The sequence below is a fragment of the Balaenoptera acutorostrata genome, chromosome 8 (assembly GCF_949987535.1).
Source record: "Balaenoptera acutorostrata chromosome 8, mBalAcu1.1, whole genome shotgun sequence".
Lineage (NCBI taxonomy): Eukaryota > Metazoa > Chordata > Mammalia > Artiodactyla > Balaenopteridae > Balaenoptera > Balaenoptera acutorostrata.
The window spans coordinates 68,689,799-68,715,856 of NC_080071.1; positions in this window are offsets into that span (position 1 = coordinate 68,689,799).

Genomic DNA, 26,058 nt, shown 5'->3' on the forward strand with positions numbered 1-26,058 from the left:
AGCTCTTTTGGATTAAGGTTTGCCTTTTCATCAACTGACCCCCGGGATGAACTTGAGTATATTCTGCCACAGCTACTCCAAGCCAAGGGACTGGGTTCTCTGAGGTCATTCATATTAATTCTGCCAGTTGATTTTCCTTTTCTTGTGGTGAATCATTCAACCATTTCCCAAATTTGCCTCACCTGAAATGTATTTTTCTGTAATTCCTTGAAACCCTAGTTTCTAGAGTTGATATAGATGTTCCTATTTAAATATATCTTGGGGAATTTAATGATGGAAAGGATTTAAATACATCAAATGAAATAAAAATCTAAAACTAGGAATCCCAATAGTGTTTTGGCAAAACCAATTCGATCTGATTCATCTTTTTGATTCTGACAGTCATTAGTGAAACCAACAGGCATTTAACCTAAAGAACAAAATAAAGAATATACTATTGAAAAATAACTGCTCAGGAGAGCTAACATAATTTCTTTCCTTGTAAAAGAAAGTTAACCTGGAAGATGAGAGTCTTTTTTTTAAAAGCATTTTCTGTGTTCTGTGTACTACACTGATGAAATTGGATGATATGCTCTCTCCAGTTTTAGACCTAACATTCAGTGAGTTTGTATATATGATATGTTTGTATATATGTATTTTGACATGAAAATACTCTGTAAATTTATTTAAGCAATGAGATGGCCAGAGAAAAGCTTTATTTTGTGATCTTGCAGGAGATGTTTTAAATAGTTCTGTTATTGTCAATTCAGCCTGTGATATCTTGTTCTGTGAATGTTGCAATGCCTCAGAGCAATTCTGGCTTCTGGAATTTTGATAAATACAAGGCCCCTGATGTCAATCACACTGGCAGGAAGTCACCTTGCTTCAGCTGTGAATACCATAACTAACAGATAATTTTGTGGTATAAGTACATAGAGCATGGATAAGGACAGAAGTCCTCGCATAGGTCTGAATAAGAGCAGATGAGACCATCATAAAACAGTCTGTGATCTTGATACTCAAACTGTGAAAAAGAACAAAAGACTAGCATCATCTGGAGTCTTCTTAGGAATGTGGACCCCCCCCCAGATCTACCGAGTGAAAAGTGGCATATTAATATGATCTCCAGGTGATGTGTATGAATATTACAGTTTAAAAACCACTGCTGGGGTAATTTAACCATATTCTCCCTACTGCTGAAAATTGAAGGATACAGTGAACAATAAGAAACCTGATATATTTTCTCTCTCAATTTCTTCCAACTGTATACTTCCAGTAATCCTGAAAATGTGTACTGGCTTTTCAGCCTGACCATTAACTATAAATATAATAATCTTGTTCCTGGATCCTTTATGTTTATTTGAGGTGAAGGCAGACCTAATCTCATTACTCTATATGAGGTCTTTGTTAGCTCTAACACATGCTAATAACAGCTTCCTATCCAGTCTCAGTGCTTTCAGTGTTAGCCTTTTCAGATTACTTTTCACATGGCTGCTGGAAAGACTTATCTATAATGAAAACCTGTAATGTCTCTCTATAACTTTCAGGATGAAAAGACAAATTCTTGGTGTAGCATTTAAGGAATTTTATCACCTCCCTAGCCTGTAAATTAGAGCCAAAGTGAATATAGCAACTGCTACTGATGCTCCCCTATATGCTTTCAGCCCACCTGAGTCCACCTCTTAGCACTCTGAAATCTTTCTCTTCCAATCTCCTGGGCATCTCTTCTTCTCTGCCCGAGGATTTTCTCCTCAAGGCCAGAGTTCGGGGTGCCTCACCAGGTGCAACTTGGACATGCTAAGAGTTAGCCCCCCTGGGCGACCCTTGAACAACTGGGGGTCAGAGTTCGAGATAAATATTTCAGTCTCACTATTCTGTTATTGGAAAATCCTTAGATTGTTTTCTATTGGTTTCTCCAAGCTTCTCCAGTGGAATTGAGTTCCAGTTGCTCAAACAGTTGGCTTAATAACATGCTTTGTTTTGGCTTCTCTCTCTTTTCAATTCTCCACTCCTCTCAGTTGCTTCTTGGAATCACCTTGCAAAACTCCTTGAACCCAGGTGCTTCACTCAGGGTCTGCTTTCTGGGGGAACTGAAGTGAAGGCAGTTAGTACTGAATGTGACCCTTGAAAGCAGATTCTCAGCACTGGATTCTGAAATGGGATCACTTTCCAGTGAGATGGAAACAGGGATCGCTTGGCCATTGGTGAGTGGGATGGTGATGATGTTTGCTGCTGGAGTAAAGTGGGAGCAGGTGGAGATGGAAGGGCAAACACTAGCTTATGCAAGAGTGCCAGCCCTGGGAACGTATGAAATCAAGTATGATGAAAAGGATAGTGGCTGGCATTCATTAAGTGCTCTGGAATCCTTGAAGGAGGAGAATATAAGGCTTAGATTAGCAAACTATCTTTTCATAGCATGTTGTGAAAACCAGAAGTCCTTGATGCTAGCATTTAAAAAGACTCTTATGTTGTGTAGCTAGAGGAGTTACCTGCCTGGCCTCATTGCCTTGATAGCTAGGGTAAGATCTCGGTGTAGCACAAGCAGGAGCTTGTAGTTCCTGCTGCACGAGTTTCCAGACCTGAGCTAGTTGTCAGACTCAGGGGCCATCAAGCCAATAGCTTCCTGCTTTAAGTACTTGACTCTCACTTCTTTGCTCCAGGGCTTTCTCAAACTCATCAGGAGCGTGGTTCTCTGCACTTAGGTGACCCAGAAGTGTGTGGATGTATGGCATGGGAAGAGTTACAACCACCCAGGAGGCAACCCTCAATGATGGGAGATGAGGGTCCTGGATAAATGACCCAGTCTCCCACCATTCAGTGAGAACCGTCAGACCTGTTATACCTGGTCCCTATAGAACTTAACACTGGTCACCTAAATAACAAATTGTTCATGAGCACATCCATTTTTTTTTTTTTGGTTTGTTTTTTTTGGTTTCTCTCCCTTTTCCATCCCATCTTCCCCATTGCTCATTTGTGCTTCCCAAATTCTTGCTTCAGGGTCCGATTTTGGGGGGACCCAAGCTAAGGCAGTGAAGCTCTCACTATTCCTTAAACACATCAGCTTCATATCCAAAATGTTCACATGCTTTTTGGGAAGGGGTTAAGTGTGACTACAGAGTAAAAGATTCTTGGGCTTTCTCTTAAGAGAACTCACAGGGAGATAGTTATTACTCTGATGAGTTTCCTATGGTAAAAATTCTGTTCCTTAGCCTTTTAAGCATAGAATTCTGATTTTGAGTACTAAGAAATATTGTATCTGTCCACTGTTTCTTCTCTGCTTCTTTGCCCCACGTTTCCAGGGAAAACTAAAACCTTCCTTCTTTCTTTATGGATGCTAGTAATTTCAAGGAAAACACAGGTAGTTTTTCTTGAGAATCATCCTGTTTTTCCTTGACTACTTTACCTTTATATAACTCTTTAAGTTTTAATTTTATAGTTTGACTGTTAAAGAACACACTTATTTCCTCTCTTTCTTAATTCCTACAGGGTACCAATGTAGCAGTCTCTAAGTATTTACTAATTATTCTCCACCACATATTCTCCAGCCTTCATGCTTTTGCTCATGATGTTCCTTACTAGAGGTTCTTCATTAACCTCCCATCTCACTGACTTAGACTCATAGGGTGGAGGCAACTTTGGGGAACTTTCCTTGACCATCAGGCAGTTAAATCCCTCTTTTATTTTTCACATCCTACATATACTTTTATTATAGGAAGAATCCCATTTAATTGCAGTTTTCTGTGTGAATGCCCTTGAGGTCAGAAACTATGTCTTACTCATCTTTGTATCCACAGTACATAATAAGCACTCCTTGTATGTTTGTGGAACTAATGATCACGTGCATTGTGAGAAGAAATAGCAGTAAAGAACCTGCACAAGCCTATGACACTTGTAGCAGGATGTTGATGTTGAACTATGGTTTAAACCATTTTGAGGGGTCTCCACAACTAGAAGTAACATTTCCCAAATCAGAATGGCTTCTTGACCATGAATCTTGGTGAGTTCACAGAGAAATAAAAATATCTGAGACTATTAACTTGGCATCTACTATATAATTCTTGCCCAACTTCTCAACAGCATAGTTGTCCAGGCCATACAGGTAGATTTCCAGCTGATTCTTTCATGTGAATCTTTCTTTATTTTTTGCATATAAAATAGCCAAGATAATGTGTTAAACACTTTCTGTAATAAGAGAAATATTTCACTTAAAAAATATCTAAAAATTACACAGGTAACACAGATTTCTGGCTTGTAGATGGAATCTTAGAGCTCCTTAGACAGTTTTCTTACTGGCACCCACAATGAGACACGGGCTTATCCACGGTGCTATCTATTTGATCTCGATTAAAAAAACAAAAAAAAAACAAAAAAAAAACAAAAACTTGAGAGGATGAATAAAGCACCAAAGTATAAGATGAAAGTACCATATGACATAGGGTAGCTATACCAGATATTGTTTTCTTAGACTTTTAACAGCAATGTAAGCTTTTAGAAAAATGATTAATGTTGAACAAAGAAACAAAGCAAAATAAAGTGTCACTGTAATTAAGACTCTAAGATTTTTCTTGGGAGAGTATCATAATATAGATAACTTTTATTATAAAGCTAAAAATTAATTATTAATTATTTTGATAACTTTTTAATGAGCACCTATTGTGAATCAGATACTATAATATATATTCAATGTGGAAAATTTGGAGAATGCAGATAATATTACAATAGCAAAACTATATCATTATTCATAGGTACCACTGTTAAAATTATGATCTCTCTCTCACATACACACACATGTGTTTCTTAACACCCCAAAATAAAGAGAGCCTATTTATCCACATATTGCAATTGCCATAAGGCAAGCTACACTTATATTTAAGACAGTTTTCTTAATTTGTTTAAAGGACAATTTATCCTGGCTGATGTGGATGTATACACACACACACACACACACACACACACACACACACACACACACACAACAGGTTTGGCAGTTCCCTTTGGTTGGTCACCTGCTTAATAATAATCCTCCATTTTTGCTTTTCAAGAAAACTCCATTTTTTTGTAACATGTGGGAGCTGCATGCTGTAAGGGAGGCTGGGAGCCTCCTTAGTCCTGGAATTAAATCTTGATTAATGAGTCAATTATGGCACTCCTGTATCCTTTCCTAGAGTTGGAACTAAGAATGCAAATGAGGCTCAAATATACTGAGTGAAATAAAGACTCCCAGAAAACTTTTGAGAAAGATTTTGTTACTTTTTTCTTTTTTGGGGCCGCACATTGAAGCATGTGGGATCTTAGTTTCCCGACCAGGGATGGAACCTGGGCCTCCTGTAGTGGAAGCGTGGAGTCTTAACCACTGGACCACCAGGGAAGTCCAGATTTTGTTACTTTTAAAAAGGGGCATGAGAATGGGGTACACTCTGCATGGGAGTTCTTGTGTTTCTCTACTCACTGCTCTTTTATTCCAAATTATATTTTAAGAAACTTGTATAGTAAACAGCCTTCAAAAATAGAAATAGTTTGGAGTAAAGGACAGGTTTGCTTACTGTCCAGAATAAAAAAGATAATATCGCCTTCCAGCACAAAAGTCAAGCAGGTTTGCTTAAAGCCCATATAAAAGATTAAAATTTCCTCCTATCAGGATTCCTCTCCTATTAAACAATCCACAGTATATGCAGGCATCACCAGGCCCTTGTCACATTGCCCTGTGGGAATGGTGCCTTTGGGAAATAGTTCAAAAAATTGATGATGCTATGGCCATTGCTTTTATTATGAGTAATAAACTCGCCATCTCTGACTCACCAAGGAGTCTCATTCTTTTGTCAACATCCATGGAACTGTGACAAACTAATTTGTTAGCCTGCATTCTCCTCACTTCTGGCCATTGCACAGTGTACTGTGAAATTGTGAGAGCAGGGTTGTGGCAGCCACTTTATGATCATGAGGATTAAAATCTGAGGACCAAAGTCAATGCTATGTGTGGACAGAGCAAAAAATATATATGGAGAGAATCTGGGTTATTGAAGATAAGTCTATGATAACTTTTGGAATTATTCTACTTCTCGGTTCATTTTAGTTGAAATGATACAGTTTACCTATTTTTAAAATCATTTGAGTCTGATTTTCTGTTAACTGTTGGCAAAAACATTTATTCTGAATCATCAAAGAATGCAGAACAGTTTTTTTTTTTGAATGATAGCAATTCTGTATTTTTTTTTTGAAAGACATACTCATAATTTCTCAGATTTTCATACACTTTCCTTTTTTTAAAAATTTATTTATTTATGGCTGTGTTGGGTCTTCGTTTCTGTGTGAGGGCTTTCTCCAGTTGCGGCAAGTGGGGGCCACTCTTCATTGCGGTGCGCGGGCCTCTCATTATCGCGGCCTCTCGTTGCGGAGCACAGGCTCCAGACGCGCAGGCTCAGTAGTTGTGGCTCACGGGCCTAGTTGCTCCGTGGCATGTGGGATCTTCCCAGACCAGGGCTCGAACCCGTGTCCCCTGCATTGGCAGGCAAACTCTCAACCACTGCGCCACCAGGGAAGCCCTGCAGAACAGTTTTAAAGGCCTGTTTACTGCCAACAAACACAATAACACCCAACATTTTTTTAGTACATATATGCAAGCTTAGTAATAAATATTTTGGGTACATTTAAAAATTTAATCCTTAAGTAATGTCCCTGCATGGTTGTTATTATTATTTTAAACACAGAGAATCTGAGCCTCCAGAGTCTAAGGAATAAGCCTAAGATAATTCAGATAATAGGTGACAGAACTGAGATTCAAATCCAGGTCCACCTGGTAACAAAGCCTATGTTCCTAACCCTCATATTGTGTTTCCCAAATTGTTAGGATGCTCATCATTTGTTCCTTTGGTCCTGACTTTTATGTTAAGCATTTAACAATGAATTCTTCTTACATAAATGGGACATGAATTTGGACCAGTTATGTAAGTCTCTGTGCAAATAAATGCCAGGAATCATTCTGCCTGAAAATGAACTTTTTAATTTGTCCCCAAACAGTAATTTTAAATTAGAGGTCTGCTAGGTTTTCAGATCAGAACTGAAAATTAGATGCTGACGAGCTATTACCAAAAGTGAATTTGTCCCGCTTGTTGTGGACTAATTACATCAACGTATATCATCCTTGCGATTGCAAAAGATGTTGTGTTGTACAGATAGATAACAAAAAAGAGAGATTAACATACCTACAATCAATCTCTTATTCAGTAGTTCCTTTATTGCTCAAAAACTGCTCCAACCTTCACCTAAACCTGAAGCCACAGACAGAAACAACCCCCCAGACTGTTGAATTCTAAGCTTTATGCTGTCACAGGCTGGGTTTGACTAGTTCAGATCACTATCACTTAGGCTAGTGTCTACTCTCAACTACTCACATGAGTAGATAAATTAACAAATGAAATCCAAGGAACTAAAAAAAGATATGTATATCTTTGCTGTGATTTATAATGCTACCTTGGAGAGACTGCAACAGTGTTCTCTGCGATTCTGGGTAAAAAAATCTTCATGAAACGGAACATTTCTTAGTATATAACTTGCTTTTTGAACTGTAGTTGCTTGTATTTAGTTAATATGATCCCTGGATGATTTTCTATTATAATTGAGCGTGACAAAGTGATGACCCATCTAGCTTCTTTGGGTGGTCGGAAGAGGTAGAAATATTCAGTGAAGATTTTGAAGTGTTGGAAAGTATGACTTGAGATAAAAAGATGACTAAAACATCCTAAAGATTTCTTTTCTGTGTCTGTAGTACCAGGAGTGACATCAGAACATAACCTACTTCTCAACTGTAATATAGTTTTTAATATAAAAGTTATTTGTTATCATTCACTACCGTGGCCCAGAAGAGAAACATAATCCAAATACATTATCCATTGCAATATAGCTTTGACGTGTATTTCCCTAGTGCAGTTGTTTTCCAGGGAACTTAATCCTAATTATTTAACACTTTCAAAGTCAATAAATTATTGGAGGGAAGCAAAAAGCCTGTTGGTGGGTGAAATTTCTCTGTGATATGAAAGTTGTCTCATGAAGTGAGAAGTTACAACAAGGTATCATTTAATAATAGCAAGTAGTATTTTTAAATTACTGTTCAGAAATGTATTGCCTGATATCAAAATGACTTTATAAAAATGCTGTGTCCTCAGTTTAAAAGGACACTAGTAAACCCCTAGGACTAAACAGGCCTATTCTCTACCTAATTAAATTAAGTGCAGTGTACAGTGCCTCTCTGCAAAGATTAACAGAATGCATACCTTGTCAGTTTAAGTGTTGCCTGTGGCGGTATTTTTTTGCTAATTTAATTAAAAGATGTTCTTTTATGAAGAACAAGCTTGCAGCATAATTCCTCTTACGTTTACATTTCTAAAGTCTGTTTGGAGGAAAGTGGAGAGTGAAGAGAAAGAAAAGACAAAGGGAGGAGAGGGGACCAAATTATAGATATATAAGAGGAAGTTAACAATATTTCCTGGTTTTCAGGAAAACTTTATTTCAAAAGTCAACATGAGTGGAAATAAACCAGGTGTCTGGGAAGACAACCATTTTCACTGTGGTGTGTTAGGCCATGTCTTCATCTTATGCCCAGTCAACAGCCTTGACAAGAACACTGGACCTTTGTTAATGAGGTAATTATACCACAAACTCCCACCTATTCAGATTCCATACAATGGATTATTATTCAATGATAAGAAGTGAAGTCTCAAACCACACAAAACATGGATGAACCTTAAATGCATGTTGCTAAGTGAAAGAAACCAGTCCAAAACTTTTGCATACTCTATTATTCCCACATTGGAATTGGTTAGCAATTCTGATACCACTACTCACATATGCTGGCAGATGGTGGGAGTCAGGTTTTTCACGGTTGGTTACAGATAAGCTAGGGGAAGAGGCTAGAATGATCCATGTGGCAACAGATTAGTATGCATTCATAGTTAGTTTACAATAGATAGATAGTTACAGACAGAAATATTTATAGATATGTGTATATACACTGGTTAGTATATACAAATACATCCTTGCACTGTGTGGGAGGATCTAGAAACTATGGCTCCTTAGTACCATCCATATCTTATTTTCTAATATCATTCTCCAATAAAAGGGACCAGGGCTCCTTGGAAAAAAGGACTGATACTAGGACTGGGGATAGAAAATATACAACATGAGCCTGAAATATCTTGTAGTGGCAGAAAGTAAGAAAGTGCTAAAAAGTAAATAAGACAAACAACAAACAATAGTGGGACATGTCAAAGGAGAAAGCTCCCAACGACAAAAGCTGGAACAAAATGAATAACAAAATGATTGAAATTGTATTAGGTTATACCCCAAAGTGTAAAATTAATATCCATGAGCCCATGCTGATATAAATGATTGAGTAATTAAATAAATGGAGGGGAACTGAAAAATCTCTTGTGCAGAAGAATTCCAAAATATTTATGAGGTATTCCTCTCTCATGGAGGGGGCATACACCTCCCCACTTTTTAAATACAGGTTTTGTACAGCAAGTTCTTTCTGAAGGGAGCTGTGTGGAAAGGGGGAAATGAGTAACCTGACATTGGAGAAACTGCACAAAGACTACATCAGCCAGAGGCTCAAAGTTGACTAACGGTCAAAAGTCATATTATAGTATGTGCTCTTGATAAAATGTGAGGAAAACAGTACTTTACCTTTGAGGTTTTCCTCACAAAAATGAAAAACCTCAGCCTAATCACGAGAAATACGTCAGACGAGTTCCAATTTTGAGGGACATTCTGTATAAAACCTGACCAGTCCTCAAAACTGTCAGGACTATCAAAGAACAGAAAACAAAACAAAACAAATTGAGAAACTCAAGAGGAACCTAAGGAGGTATGATTACTTAATATAATGTGGTACCCTGGTTGGGATCCTGGAACAGAAAACTAAGGAAATTTGAATAAGTATGGACTTGAATTAAAATAACTTATCAATATTGGTTCCTTAATTGTAAGAGATATGCCATACTAACAGAAGATGTTAATGAAAGTGGAAACTGGGTATGGACATATGGGAACTCTTCATACTAACTTCATAACTTTCCTGTATATCTAAAACTGTTATAAAATTAAAATTTTATTTTTAAAAAACAAAGTTAAAAAGAAAGGCAAATGCTACTTAAAGATTAAGAGAAAATGTTTGACAAACATAATTTCAACAATGGTTACAGCTTACAAGTCTTCTGTCATTTGATAGTTAAAAATCTGCTTGTCGGGAAGATGCAAGAAGCGAGGAGAAAAGAGAAGGAAAAAGGCTTAGCGACCTGGTTTTCGTAATCCCATTCTTCTGGCCCAGCTTCTGGTTCAAGGGTGTCAATGAGTAACAGATGTGCGACTCGGATATCTTCCAGCATTAAGGAGAGTGTGGTACTCAACAAAGATTCCAGACAGCAGTTCCTCCGGTCTGCCAAAAATGTCCACCAGGGACAGTCCAAAAATGAGAAGATCGTTTCAACACACACAACCAAAAAGGGCGATATAAGATAAAAGAAAGCCATTGCAACGCTCAAACCAAGGCAATGAAAAATTCACCTTTTGGAGGCTAGTGTAATTACAGATAAGTTCTGTCTTTTCTTTAGTGAGATCATAACATGAGTCATCTGTCTGTTGTGTATATTTTGAACTTCACAGGTCTTATAAATTAGTATGGAGAATCCATTACGGGAGGCTACAGATGAGGTTTTGAATTTAAAAAGTGTTATTTTCTTTTTCTGAAATAAGAAAATAGCACCCACAAAACGAACGTTTATCTGTTTTTTAAAGAGATGTGATGATGAGTTTCTGCCCGATGTTATCGTTTCATAATTACAGCATTTTATTCCGTTTTGTTTCCATAGTTGCTTGCCATAATGATTGAAGAGAGGGAGGACGTTAGTGGAGTAATGTTGCAGCAGTAAAGGCCACCTTGTGTAAGGTCACTATACTGCTTGCTTCTTGTTTCTCAGTATAAGACCCTTCCAGCAGCAAGAATATGGTTGTTGAAAGAACTGGACTCAGTAGTTGGAGAAAAGTCAATTCCTACGAGTTGTTGGATACGGTCTTGTACATAGAAATTGAGTAGCTTTTTGTTAAAACGTCTACTGGAGGCATATTGCTTCCTAGGATTCATTTACTGTGAGTTTTTTGTTCTGTCTTAAGGAAAAAACAAAATAAAACAAGTAAAAAGAGCCATAAAATACGCTGGTCTTTCAACAGTTTTTTGAAGCCCCAAAATGGACTACAATATTTTCTTTATCGGCAGAAATTTTTTTTAAGTTGTGAAATTAATTGAAGTAACTTTTTTTTTGAACTGTGTGCTGGCTGATGAGTTAGGACAGCTGGAATTCAAATGTGACTTGGTAAAGCCTTATGAAAATCCAAGGGGAATCAGAGCTTTTAAAAATTTTTTTTAATAAGTATTTTAATTAATTAATTAATTAATTTTATTTTTGGCTGTGTTGGGTCTTCGTTTCTGTGCGAGGGCTTTCTCTAGTTGTGGCAAGTGGGGGCCACTCTTCATTGCGGTGCGCGGGCCTCTCACTATCGTGGCTTCTTCCGTTGTGGAGCACAGGCTCCAGACGCGCAGGCTCAGTAGTTGTGGCTCACGGGCCTAGTTGCTCCGCGGCATGTGGGATCTTCCCGGACCAGGGCTCGAACCCGTGTCCCCTGCATTGGCAGGCAGATTCTCAACCACTGCGCCACCAGGGAAGCCCCTGAAGTAACTTTTTTAACATCAGCAGAGTCATTTCCAAAAGGGTTTTAAATTTCACCAATTGAAATCAACAATTTACAGGAGGTCTTACTGCTTCTGGAAAGCTTAACTCTTGCAAAATTATGATTCTCAAGAAAAGTACCAGAATTTATTGAGTATTCTCTATGTGACTAGCACTTTAAGAGTGTTTCACTGAGTTCTCACAAACGCTTTCTGAAAAGTCTTAGTTAAAATTTACAAATGAGAAAATCGAGGTCAAGAGTAATTAACATGTTCTCAAGATCACAGAGCTGTGAAGATATGGTTTCATGCCTGAACTTGACTCCAAAGGCAAAAATAAATATGTACATATGAACATATATACACACATCTTTAAATATATATAATTTACCTATTACATATAACATATATACATGTAAATATATGTGTATGTATAATATGTATAATAAATATATATATTTGATTTAAGGTAATAGACTAATCTAGCATTCAAATTTAGCCCAAATTAGAAGTATTTTAGCTGGAAGATCTAAATTTCTTAGGGCATGAGCCATGCCTTGTACTTTTCCACCCAGCCCAGTGCCCAGAAGTGAACCCGCAATTGGCATGGTCTGACTGAGTGGAAAATGCTTAGAAATTGAGTTTCTCATTGATTACATTTTCCTGATGTTCAACCAGAGGAGGCAGTTGTGTTAAAACTTGCTAGTGGCTCAACATTTTGAGACGTATCTCATATGGTCGCTACATCAATTTAGACATGGTCTTCCAAGAAAAATATATGAATATGTTCAGAGTTTGGCTTTATCAGTACTTACTCTGTTCTCACTTCTGTCACAGGAGTTTGCTGTTGTCCAAAATGGAAAATAGATCAGGTGCCCAGAGTTCAGATGACTTAATAAACTATATCTCCAATATCAGGGTTTGTGTGTATGTGTGTGTGTTATTTTGTCTCAGCCTTTCTTCTCTTTTGTCAAAGTTATGTTTTATTTTATTTTATTTTGTTTGTTTATTTTGTAGAACACAGAGTAGTTTAGGATTGCCAAAATGAGTTATGAACATTTTATCATAGACACTAAGGGTAACTTCTGCTTCTCACCTCCTCCACCTTCCCAACAAGCAGAATGATAACCGCAAAATTACATTCCAGATTCTTTTAAAGGAAATCCATCATCCAGAAGATTTATTTTGAGGTGAGAGACTGAAAATTTCTCAATTTGAAAGGCCAAATATAAATGAATGATCTATGTTACCTTAAAGAACTGTCAGTATGTGGTGCTTGCAGATGTTATCATGTGCTAAGACTACAAAGTTGAGTAAGATATGGCTTTCCGTACTTAAGGAGTTTTGTGTTATTGTGATGTGACCAGGTAAAGCAGTTTTTAAAATTTTGAACCTCAATTCATTTCTGCATTTTAGAAATCCTTTATTTTTCTCTCTCTAAAATATCTCTACTGTTACAGTTCGTAGGGGAATCAGATACAACAGTTACTTGTTCAATAATGGCTTGTATGCTATATAGCTTAAGGAAGAAAAGGATAAGGATAGATCTACTCTGCTTCTGTCACCAATCAGCAAAGGGACCTGCACAGGTCATTTTAACTTTACTGAGTCTCAGGTTTCTCATGTTAAATTGTTTCTGTGCATGAACCAGAGGTCTGCAATTAAATGTATAATGTACATGATGCACTTAGCTAAGTACCTGTTATGTATGTAATAAAGGACTTATATTTCAAGTCAGTTAACTCAGTTAATTAAGTGGTCTTAAGCAATTTATCTGTCTCTGTGTGTTACACAAGGTACTGTGGGATACTGGATCCAATATATCAGAACAGGGTTTGATTCTTAGCATCACTACTGCCAAGATCAATGACTTTGCTCATATTACTTCTATGAACCTCATACTACCTATCTGAAGAATGATGATAAAAATATGGGTGTTTGTAATAAAACTAATTGTATTTTTCTTCTTACTTAAAACTCTGAACATATTATTTTTAAAGGCTTCCTAGCGCAGATACACTTTATTGCATGGACTTTTTGGACACAGTGATTACCATTTTTTTGTGTGACGGAACAAACCAATGTTGTGTTGGAGGTAACCACTGGTCCTCAAATGTTTCGTACAATGCTCAGTACATGCTAGTCTCTACACTCTTCTTCCTCTTCCTTTCCTTTCTCAAATGTGTTAGCCTCTCTAAAATGTATGCCACTCGCACTGCAAGGTTGCAGTAATGAATGTCTATATAAATGAAAATATATAGAAAAAAAGCTATTTCCACTTCATTTCAAAACCCTAACCTGAAGTTGTAATGCAGAGTATTCAGTCTTTATGACCAGACTGAAGTTTCCTCAATGTTACCAATATGCTATTTATATCCCCCCAAATGTATCAAGTTGTATCTGCTTTTAAAATGCCATCACTGATTAATTTCTAGAATATTCTTCAATACTGACTGTAACTGGACTCTATGATGTCTCTCTTCTCTCTCCTACCCAGACAGCATTTCTCTCATTGGACATAGAGGCAATGGAGATTTAAAACTATAAGAAACAATTCTGAAGAAACTGGTTGACATTCATTTTCACACTGCAGAGATCACAAAAGTCTCCTGTCTTTTAGTAGAGGTTGCAGTATCTTATGCCTAGGGACACTTGAGTATCCTGTTGTGGCTTGGCATTAAAACAAATTCACTGATGTTCTTCTGTAGGACTACAGGCTAGCCTTTTGTTTATTATTGTTATATTTTATTCGTATAGATATCCCGCCATGCTCTGTGCTATTAATAGTGATGTTTTTATTGTTAGTACTGTACATTTAATAAAGCTGCAGTTTTCCTGGCAATTAAGTGCACTGACAATCAATGCAAGGCTGCAGGCAGTGTGTTTATGTGCTGAGCTTTTGATTAGTGAAGCCCTAAGAAGTTGGGCTGTCAAAATTAAATACACTGCTCAGACATAAAGCCACATTCTGTTCTTGGTTTGACCAAATGACAGTTTTACAGGCTGAGCCCTGACCCAGTTTTGCTTATAAAGTAAAGAGTATTTGGTCACCTTTAAGCAATAAGGTTAGACATTTATTTAGAAAAAAATAGCATGAGAAAATTACTCATGTCTGCTTTTTCTCAGGATTTAGTTTGTTTTTGATAAAGCTTCCTTCTTTTGAAGTGCCCTAGTAGCTTTTGGAAAGCTTTTTGCTTTCCACCAAACTTAAGATAAAATACACATATATGTTTGGTGTTTTTGGTAGATACTTCCAATTTACTCAGATAATTTCCTTGGATTAAATATGACTGATGACTTGTGTTTTTCTCTCCATTTTTTTCTTCTTTCATGAACTAAACAACACTCTTTGTGACATTTGACTTCATGACCTGACTCACTGGATGTTTAATTTTGTCCAGTGATAATGGCAGATCAATGACCTTTGATGATTGGAATGGGAAAAGAATTTTCACTTAGCAAATGACTTCAGGCAACTTTTTCTTTTATTATCCAGGATCAAATCTATTTACAAATGTAAAGGTGAACTATTATTTTAACAATTCTCAAGTTATCCAGAGTTTTTATGGTCCTTTTCTTCAAAGTATCATTTAGACAATAGATTAATAAAACTCAAAGTCCTTGCTCCTTCACACCTCATAATAAATGAATATGTAAAACTTAATGCATACTTAATTCCAACAATTTTGTTTATCAAACATGGATTTGAATCAAATGAATCATTTTAGTCACATAAATCCATATTTTAATAATAGAAATACTGTTGAAGTTCTTATTTTCCTCTTCTTGTTATAACTCTTAAAATACTTTCATACTCATCATCTCAGATTCACAGGAAGTTACTTATATGGCCTAGTGATTTGCTGAGGACAAACCTTGCTCAGAACAGGCACTAAACAAATATTTGGTAAACAATAATCTTATAATAACAAAAGTTATTGGTGTGTACTGTTTTGTAATCTTTTCTGTATAGAGTTTGATGTTACAATTAAAAATGATAGATATTGGGCTTCTGGTTTCCATTTAGGGAGGCTGAGGGTTAGAAAGGGCATGGTTCCAAACCATACAACAAAAAAATAACTTGACAAATATCATATTCATGACTTTTCTTGAACCCATGAAGTTTGAAGTCACAACATAATCAACTGGTTCAAAATATAAAGAGAGACAACCACTTGCAGGGAGAGGTGAAGCATAGATTCTTGTTTACCTGGGCAAGACACAGCCAGACACTGGTATGCAGAGTTCAGCTAGGATGACTGACAAATTGATGGAGGACAGTCAAACATGCACTGCAAATATAGCTGCCAAAAAAGAAATTGTTTACACCCTATTACAGACTTCTCCAGCATGACCTCCATCAGATGATCACAACCACACACAAAAAAGAAAAGTGTTCTAAGAAAATTTCCCTTATAGTGAAAAGTTGAGAAAAGGGATCAGTTGTGAAAAGGGCACAGAACCACACTGAAACACTTTCAATTTTATTTCCCTAAGGAATAAAATTCTTAATCTGTGGAGAGAGGGGTAAACAAATGCTGTTGTCCTAAGAGCACTGAAGAAAATCTGTTGCAACTAGGAAAAGAGAATAGGAGAAAAACTCCCTATCACTGGAAGAAGGATAGGAATAACTGCTAGGTCAGTGGAGGAAAGGAAAACTGAGAAAACTAAACCCTCGAGATCCATGGGACATGATAGCTTGCTGAGGTTTTATCAGAACAACACAGAATTCTCTCCCATTCCCTTCTGCCAGGATAACATCAAGTAACAAGTGACTTGGATGAAACAGACCCTCCCTGAAGTACAGTGCGAAGGATAGATTAAAGCTGAGTGTGGAGCAGATACTTAAAAAACAAACAAATGAAAACAAAACAAAACAAATAAGTCACCAGCCTTAAAATAAGGTATTGCTAAGATTATTTGAAATCTGTAAAGTGCTGAATGTAAACATAGGCAGCCTACCTTCTAATTCGATTAACTGAAATTCCTGCATTGAAAGCCTATCTGAAATAAAGGTAAACCCATTCTTCAGAAAAAAAAAAAATAGTCTTGTCTTGGTCTTTATTGCCCCTCACAGATGTCTAGCTATCAATAAAAAATATGACACACAACATGGCAATAGGAAAACAACACAATTCAAGACACAAAGCATCCATTGGCACTAAGCCCAGATATGAAAGATATTGGAACTATCTGAAAAGTCATATAAGGTAATTATGATTCACTGTGAATAATATGGTAAAGTCCCTGGTGGTAATAAGCAAAATCAGAAGAGAGATAAAAAACTATAAGAAAAAATCAAAGGAAAGTTCTAGAAATGAGAAATATATCAACAATGGTGAACAGTGCCTTTGAAGAGCTCATCAACAGATTCAGCACAGCTGAGGAACAAATCAGTGAATAGGAAGACAAATCTATAGGAATGACACAAACTGAAACAAAGAGAAAAAAAGAGTAGGAAAAGCAAAACACAACAAAACAAAACCAGAGCCTCCAAGAGCTCTGGAACAGTATTAAGTGATCAGTAATTCATGTAAATAGAATTCTAGAATGTTATAAGAGAATGAGACAGAGGAAATATTTGAATAATTATTGGTTAAGAATTTCCCAAGATTATGAATAAAGCCCAAACCACTGATAAAAGAATGCCACTCAGGGGTTTCCCTGGTGGTGCAGTGGTTGAGAATCTGCCTGCCAATGCAGGGGACACGGGTTCGAGCCCTGGTCTGGGAAGATCCCACATGCCGCAGAGCAACTAAGCCTGTGCGCCACAGCGCAACTAAGCCTGTGCGCCACAGCTACTGAGCCTGCGCGTCTGGAGCCTGTGCTCCACAACAAGAGAGGCCGTGACAGTGAGAGGCCCGTGCACCGCGATGAAGAGTGGTCCCCACTCGCCGCAACTAGAGAAAGCCCTCGCACAGAAACGAAGACCCAACACAGCAGCCAAAACTAAAATAATTAATTAATTAAAAAAAAAAAAGAATACCACTCAGGATAACCACTGAACTAAAATTAAATTAAATTAAATTAAATTAAAAGGTAAAGTAAAATAAAATAAATAGAAGATAAAAGAAACCACACCTGGAAACAAAGAACACAGGGAAAATCTTAAAAGCAGCCAGAGAAGAAAGAACATTACATGCGGAGGAACACAGATGAGAATTATAACAACTATTTCTCTTCAGAAAACATGTAAGTTGGAAGACAATGGAGTGAGGTCTTTCAAGTGCTAAAGAAAGAAAAAAAAAAAGTCAATTCAGTATTTTATATCCAGCAAAATTTTCTTTCCAAAATAAAGTAGAAATAATTTCAGACAAACAAAAGTTGTGGTATTTTAAAGCCAGCAGATCTACTCTATAAGAAGTGTTAAAGGGATTATTTAGAAAGTGAAATATGTTACCAGAATCTTATATATATATACAAAGAAATAAAAGAGTGCTGTAAATAAAATAAATGGGGTAAACAAAGTCATTTTTTCCTATTTCTAATTGCTCAAAAGTTAACTAAATGCATAAATAAAATATAGTTGGAATTAATTATGTGATTATAGCATACATAAAGTTAGATACATTGTAAAAATAACACAATGATGCCAGGAAGGAATTGGAAATATATTGCTGTATGATTCTTACACTATGCATAAAGGAGTACAACATAATTTATAGGTAGACTCTGATTAATTAAAGATGTACATTGAAATCCTGGTGTATCCTCTTAAATTTTTTAAAAAGAGGTATAAATATTAAGTCTATAGAAGAGGTAAAATGGAATCATAGAAATGCTCAATCCATCTAAGAAAGGCAGCAGATAAAGAAGTTAAAGAAACAAAGAATAGATGAAATAGTGAAAAGATATGACAAGGTTGTAGATTTTAATCTTATCAATAATCACAATAAATGTGACTGGTCTAAACACACCAGTTATAAAATAGGGATTGTTTGATTGGATGAAAAACAAGACCCAACTACATGCTGTTTTTTAGTAAAGAATTTGGCCTTGCCCAAGAAATGTTCTGGCCTTTCCCTCAGTTTCTGAGAGATAATCTCTGTCATACTTGATAAGAGTGTCTTTGTTTATATTAGGGGCTAGCCACAACAGAAAGGCCAACCAGGGGTTTAGATGAGGGGCTTTGGTAATTTGATATCAGTTGCCCTAGAGACTGAGTTCAATCACATCATTAATCAATCAATCATGTTTATGTAAGGATGCCCCAGTTAAAGCCCCAGACATTGAAACTAGGATGAACTTCCTTGGTTGGCAATACTCCATGTATATTGTTACACGTTGATGCCAGAAAGGTAGCACATGTTCACTCCATGGGAGAGGCAATGAATGCTCTGTATTTGGAACCTTCCAGTCTCTGCCCTGAGCATTTATTCCTTTGCTGAATTTGATCTATATCTTTCCCCTACAATGAACTGTAACCACAAGTATAATAACAGTCAATAAGTTCTATGAATGCTTCTAGTAAATTATTAAATTTGAGGGAGGTATTGGGAACCTCCTGAATTGCTGTTGGTATCAGAAGTGAGGGCTGTGTTATGGAGGACTGTGCCCTCAGACTTCACAGATTGGCTGATTCTGGGGAGTTGTCTACAGAAAACCCTCTTTAAACATGGAGACATAGATAAGTTAGAAGTGAAAGTATGAAAAAAGATATACCATGACAACATTAAACAAAAGAAATTTGGAGTAACTCCATTAGTATCGAACAAAGTAGACTTCAAATAGGAGATATTAGAAATAAAGAGGACATTACACAGTGACAAGGGGTTCAGTTATCTGAAAATACATTAACATTCCTTAATGTGTACACACCTAATAGAAAATATTCTAAATTCATGAAGCAAAATATGAATTAAAATTAGAAATAAATAAATCTACAAGTTTAGTTGAGGATTTAAATACTCTTCTTCAAGTGATCACTTACTTTTATCCAAAAAATATATTCAAGCAATACAATTCTAATCAAATACTAGTAGGGTTTTGGGGTTTACTGAACAACATGAAACAAAAAGTCATCTACTAGCATAAATAGGAAAGAATAGCAAAGGAAATCATGCAACTGAAGAACAATTAAGTGGGAGGAGAGGAATGATTACTCTGCTAGTTATTAAATAAATTCTAGATTTCTAGAATAAAGAGAGCATGAGAAAACTGGTGTGAGAAAAGAGAGGTCATGGAAATAGACTAGAAAGTCAAGAAAGAGGTTAATTACATACATTGTACATATTTATGATCTGATAGTCCTACTATTTAACATAAATGAGAACAAAGAATATTTATAATGTTAAATGATGCTGAGATAATTGTTAACTTTTTTGAGATGAATTTTTCAAAAAGGATTCTAACTTCACGTCTTATAAAAAATTAATTCTAGATGCTTTAATACTACAAGTTCTAAAAAGTAAGTTTAAAGTTCATTTCATCTTAAAAGGGGCTAGGGCTATATAATTATAACCCACAAGGCTGAATTCTTAAAGAAAAAGAAGTGATATAATTGACTTAAAAAATAGCACTACATAAACAAATACTTTTACTGATCAGAAAATGTCACTAATAATACTCTAAGGAAAATAAAATCCTGTGGGAAAAATAGTTGTGACATACATTAAAAGCGTTGACTATTTTTTCCTATTATATCAAAAATGTTTACAAATCAAAATAGCAGCAATAAATCTAATTCCTATCTAATCTTTTTGCAAACATAATAATAACACATCTCCTGGCAAATACATTGGTGATATTTACAGTGAGTGAGTCTGTGGAATGTTTTAGCAGGATGTACTTAGTCTAGGAATAATTAGGGGAATCAAATCTAGAATCTATGCACTTATGGGGCACAACTCTCCAGAAAATATCACATAAGTTATAGAGTATCAAAGTGGCAGTGTTTCAGAGCCAAAATAGCTTCCCATAGTGTAAGTAATGTCCTGGTGGCATAATTTAGAGATGTCATATGTTAGATCTGGCTGAAAGCACAATGTAATACAACAAAGAGGGACCTGAGGAGTGGCATTGATAGTCCAGACTTCTTTGTGCTTTTTCAGTGCCTTGCAGTTACCTATATCCTTGATATTATTAATGAAGCTTAATACTAGATAGAATCACTGACTTGTAGGTGTCTGAATTAACAATCACACACCTCAGAGGGAACAATAAGAACATGAATAGAAATTTAACAACAACCAAAAAGATTCAAGATTTACGTGCCAATGTTGGTTCCCAAACTAGATCTCTGAACATAAGAAGTCCAAAGTTCCCTGGTAGCCGCTCTAGCCTGTAATTCAATGAAACTCTGACTATATCCCACAGCAAGAGTTTACTCTTCTTGAAGACCAAGACTTCTAACCGTACAAATCTTACAGTTATGGAGATGGGAGGCTCAGTGTCCCCCAGGGGATCACTGCAGGTGATGATGAGTGGGGTCACTCCTTCTTTCACCCCAATCCTGGAACCACCTGTTTCATTGTGGGCTCTCCAAGAAGCAGATGCCAAGACTGAACCAGACTTGCAGGAGATTTATGGGGTAAAGCCCCGTGGAAGATAAAGAGAACAGGAGCAGGAGTAGGCAAAGTGAGACCCCACATCTCAGCAGTAAGTGAGCACAGGAAGGTTTCGATAGGAAGAGCATCAGAATTCAGTGTTGAGCAGAGAATTTCAGGCAGGCTGATAGCGAGGTCCCTAGCTAAAACTGTGGGTTAGATGAATCCCATATCCTGTAGGAATTCTCAGGTGGGTGGGAGTTCTACTACTCTCCTTCACCCCTGCCATTGCTCAGTCATTGACTGGGAGCGGTCTGGCCTGAACACTGTGGTGGGTTCAAAGTTGTAGCATTTGGAGGCTGTCGATAACCTGTGCTTCCTAGGCAGCTTCTCTTAAAAGGAGATCCGAGCAGTCTACTCCGATGACTGCTGCAAAAAATTCTGGGTTAATCCAGAAGAAGGAAAAATGTCCTTAAATAGGTACAATTTGACTGATAGAGGGAAGGAGACAATTGGAGATACATTCACATTTTGTGCAAGATTCTAAACCTGGAAGTTTTAATCCCTACTCCACTGTGTTGGTTGTGCTTTGAAATACACTTGGCAAGCAAAAGATGTTAAGGTCTTCTATGTCAGACACATACATAAAAATGTGTGAGATAGCCTGAGCGTGCTAAAGTTATCTTTATTAATAGTTGTATTCTCTTTGTGTAAAGTATTTGATTATCAAAGTCAATATTCAAATGTAAATATTCAGAATAAAATTTTACTCTTCTGTAGATATTTTTTTCAGTTTGAAGATATTTAGTGATATTTGCTATGGGGCTATTCTTTAGCATTTTCATATTTTATTGACAGTTAACATCTACCAAAAATACCACTAACCATATTTGTCAATGTTTTAACAAATATTTTATTTTATTTTGTTTTGTTTTATTTTACTTGTCAGTAGAGAGGCTCCCGAAATGTTATAAAAATTGTGTGGGAGCTTGACATGTTATATTGACTGATTGATTGATATTTGCACTTGAATGTATTTATATGCTATGAAGTCAAGAATGTTTTAGTATTAGTGTGTTGATACTAATCTAAGAACCACTCATAATTGAATTCTTATAGCCTAGCATCCTTAGAAATTTCACTCACTCCCAACCAAGCCTGGTGAGCTGTCATAATAATTGATTGTATTAACAGAAATAAATAGCCCAAATTTGGCTCACTCTTGGAACAACCCTGTTTCAACTGACACAGATGAGGAATAAGGTTATTTCACATTGCCCCAGCCAGGTCAAGGCTCAAGGAAAGCCTTGGCTTGTGCCTTTAATTTGATCCTGCAGACAAGTGGATGAATAAGCTTTGTCAGTCTCTTTCTGTTTGGCATGGATACCAATTACCTTGTTTCACTTTCCTGTTTCGCCTAAAGTGAAGGGGTTTTTGGCAGAATACTGCTTACTTTTACAGTTACAGAAGTTACACTGTTTAAAGAGGGAACAGTAATTACATGCCATTAAACTCAGAAGGCCATCGGCATAGATGAACATTCTGAAGAGGACACAGCCTTCAATTTCAGTATAGGATGATTACCAGAGCGTTTTAGTAGAGCACTGGTGAATGAGAGGAAGGAATAACTCTGGAAATATGCTAAGGCAGCAGAGCCATGGAAATGCAGTTAGACATGGCAGTGACTACATTGATTATGCCAGGAATGATTTAGTAGAGGTGTTTCACACTTAGCATTAAACAAAGAGCCATAATGGGGTTTAAAATGTACTCAGTTTCTACTTGCTGTATCTAGCTTAAACCACAAAGGTGTCACTTACATTATTTTTTCATGTTGGCTTGTGGGAAAATCCCTAGCTTTTTGTGATAGGACTGTTTTTCCTCTTGGCTCTGCATTCAGCAGTTGCAGAACTTTCTGTTTTCTTCTTTGCTAACCGATGACTCTTTTTTGGTTAAAACACATCTTAAAATTTACCTCCTCCAGGAAGCTTTCCTGATGAACTGCGTTCAATTACTTCCCTTCAGCATCTTCCCTTTGTAAGCACTTCTTTAAAGTATATTCCTGATATGTTGGTTTGAAAGGCTTAAAATATGTAAGTACACATATATCTTAAACCTTCAAACCAATGTGGATAGTAATGTAATATATATTTAGATTGTGATAGGGTATAATTGCCTTCATAACTGGATCATTAACTCTGACTAAATTAGAATTCTTTTATTTCTTTTATACACCTTCATAAGCACTGTGTTGTTTTGAATACAATGTCCAAAAGTCAGGTGACAAACCCCATGGATTCAGTAGGAGGTATTTATTTCTGACACAAATGAAAAGAAGAGGAAAAACATCTGAATACCCAGTGTGGGTTGGTCATTTTCCCACTGTTTTGAGAAGGAAGGGTTATGCATATATATAATGTAAATTTTCCTTTTAATTTTCTTACCACAAGGAAAGAGTTAAACTTATGCTTCTTCTCACATTTTGTGGTATTTGTCATGGGGCTTCAAGCAAACCATTGTCTGTTATTCTGATCATATTACCAGATAAACTTATGAGATTTACATAATTTAACAACATCCGTCATGCATAGGTAGTCTTATTAAACCATGTAAACTGTGACCATTTATTGGACAAAATGGAGATTAACATTTTTCACTAGCAAAAAAAATTTGCCACAAATTGCATTTTTTTCTAGATTTTTTTCAGGACTTCTAAAATGATTTTTAAAGAACATATGTACAAAACATTTTATTTTCCAGAGTAGATTAAACAACAACAACAGTTATGTAGGAAAATAATTGGGGATGTTGAATGTAAAGGAGATGAAGTGCCCAATATATACTAACAAGTATAAAGAAAATATTCTCCATTTATGAAAATAGTGATCAAAGATAATGTCACGTCTGTGACATACAGGAAAATGGCACAACTGGCTTAAAATTTACAGTTTTGAAGCCAAATGAAAAGAGAAAAGATAAAGTTTTATTCAAATACCCAGGGTATTGTTCATCTTATAAATGATAATTGCAAAAATATTCTCTTTATTTAAAGCAGAGAAAACATGAGTACATATCTTTAGAGCTGCATAAAGCAATGATCAGAGCTGATAGACCTGTGGGGTTTAGGTACAGATTTGCACAAGGCAATGGTCTGAGTTCACTGAATTGTTGAGACACTCTCTATTTTTGATTCATTATTTTAATTTAATTTAATTTAATTTTTTGGCTGTGTTGCGTGGCTTGCGGGATCTTAGTTCCCTGGTTTGGCTTGCAAGATCTCAGTTCCCCGACCAGCCAGGGATTGAACCCGGGGCCTTGGCAGTAGGAGCGTGGAATCCTAACCACTGGACAGAGAAGTCCCAGATTCATTATTTTTAGAGTAACATGGAGATTACTGGACAATTAAGGGTATTATGATATATAAGTTTTAATTACTTAAATAAACAGAAGCTCTGAGTCTAATGACCTATACACTCAAATTGAAGATTTACAGCCTAGACCTTGCCTGTTTCGTGAACTTCAGTTGCTAAAAGTTATGCTTATTAAAACTACAGAACCCATAATAAAATAAGTAAGAGCCACCTGAACTTTTTTTTTTTAAATTATTTATTTATTTATTTATGGCTGTGTTGGGTCTTCGTTTCCGTGCGAGGGCTTTCTCTAGTTGTGGCAAGTGGGGGCCACTCTTCATCGCGGTGCGCGGGCCTCTCACTATCGTGGCCTCTTTTGCTGCGGAGCACAGGCTCCAGACGCGCAAGCTCAGTAGTTGTGGCTCACGGGCCTAGTTGCTCCGCGGCATGTGGGATCTTCCCAGACCAGGGCTCGAAGCCGTGTCCCCTGCATTGGCAGGCAGATTCTCAACCACTGCGCCATCAGGGAAGCCCCTGAACTAACTTTTTTGCAACTTATTTTTTTACATATGTTAGGACTAAAACATGGGCCAATGCTATCAGTGACAAGTGAGTTGATTAATTGACTGTTGAACTTTTCTTTTCAACAATAAACATTTGAATTCAGGTTGTCTCCCTTCATTAAAGTTATTGGTGCCTCTCAGTTAGTGTTAAAGTGCTTGGGTCTGTAAAACTACTTTGGTACATGACAGGAATTTCCCTCTTAATGAAGGTCAGTTTTAGTCAATGGTTTACATAATGATTTTTGTTAGACAATCTCTGTTTAATTGATGGCCATTCCTCCTAGTATCATAGTATATAGCTTCATAATTCATAAATTTGCAAATATTCTTTCATGTAATTAGACATTATCCAGAATAGTCACAAATTCATACAAAAATCCACTCCCCACTCTCTTGCTTCTCACACACATTGGGAAAAAAAGGGATTTTGCATTGCTGTTATTAATATTGGCAGAAGACTATTTCAGAAATAATAAATATTTGCATTGTACATTTATTAATATTTTTCCTTGGAATGGCAATGCTGTAGTTTGTTATATAAAATGCAGATACCAAAATACCTCTTTTATATCAAGACATTTTTAAAAATCAATTTTAGTTACCGATTTTAGTTATGTTTTCAATGACTAATGAATGTATTATTTGCATATAAACTTCCATTATTATCATACAAGCTGTGGCCATCCAATACATTTATACTTTGAGAAACAGATATTGATTTTTGTCTTCCATTCTTTGTGTTCTGAACTTCAGCAGTACTACTCAGGGTGAGTAAATCTATACCGATTACACAGTTCTGTCACAGTTCTGTGGTTGATCTTACATGACCAGAATGGCTAGATTAAGAATGAATGTGGAGCTGGTGATACATACATAGGTATTTTTCTTCATTTGGACAAATAACTATTAAATTTTTAAAATAATACAATATATACTCAGTTTAAAAATTCAAATAACTTAGA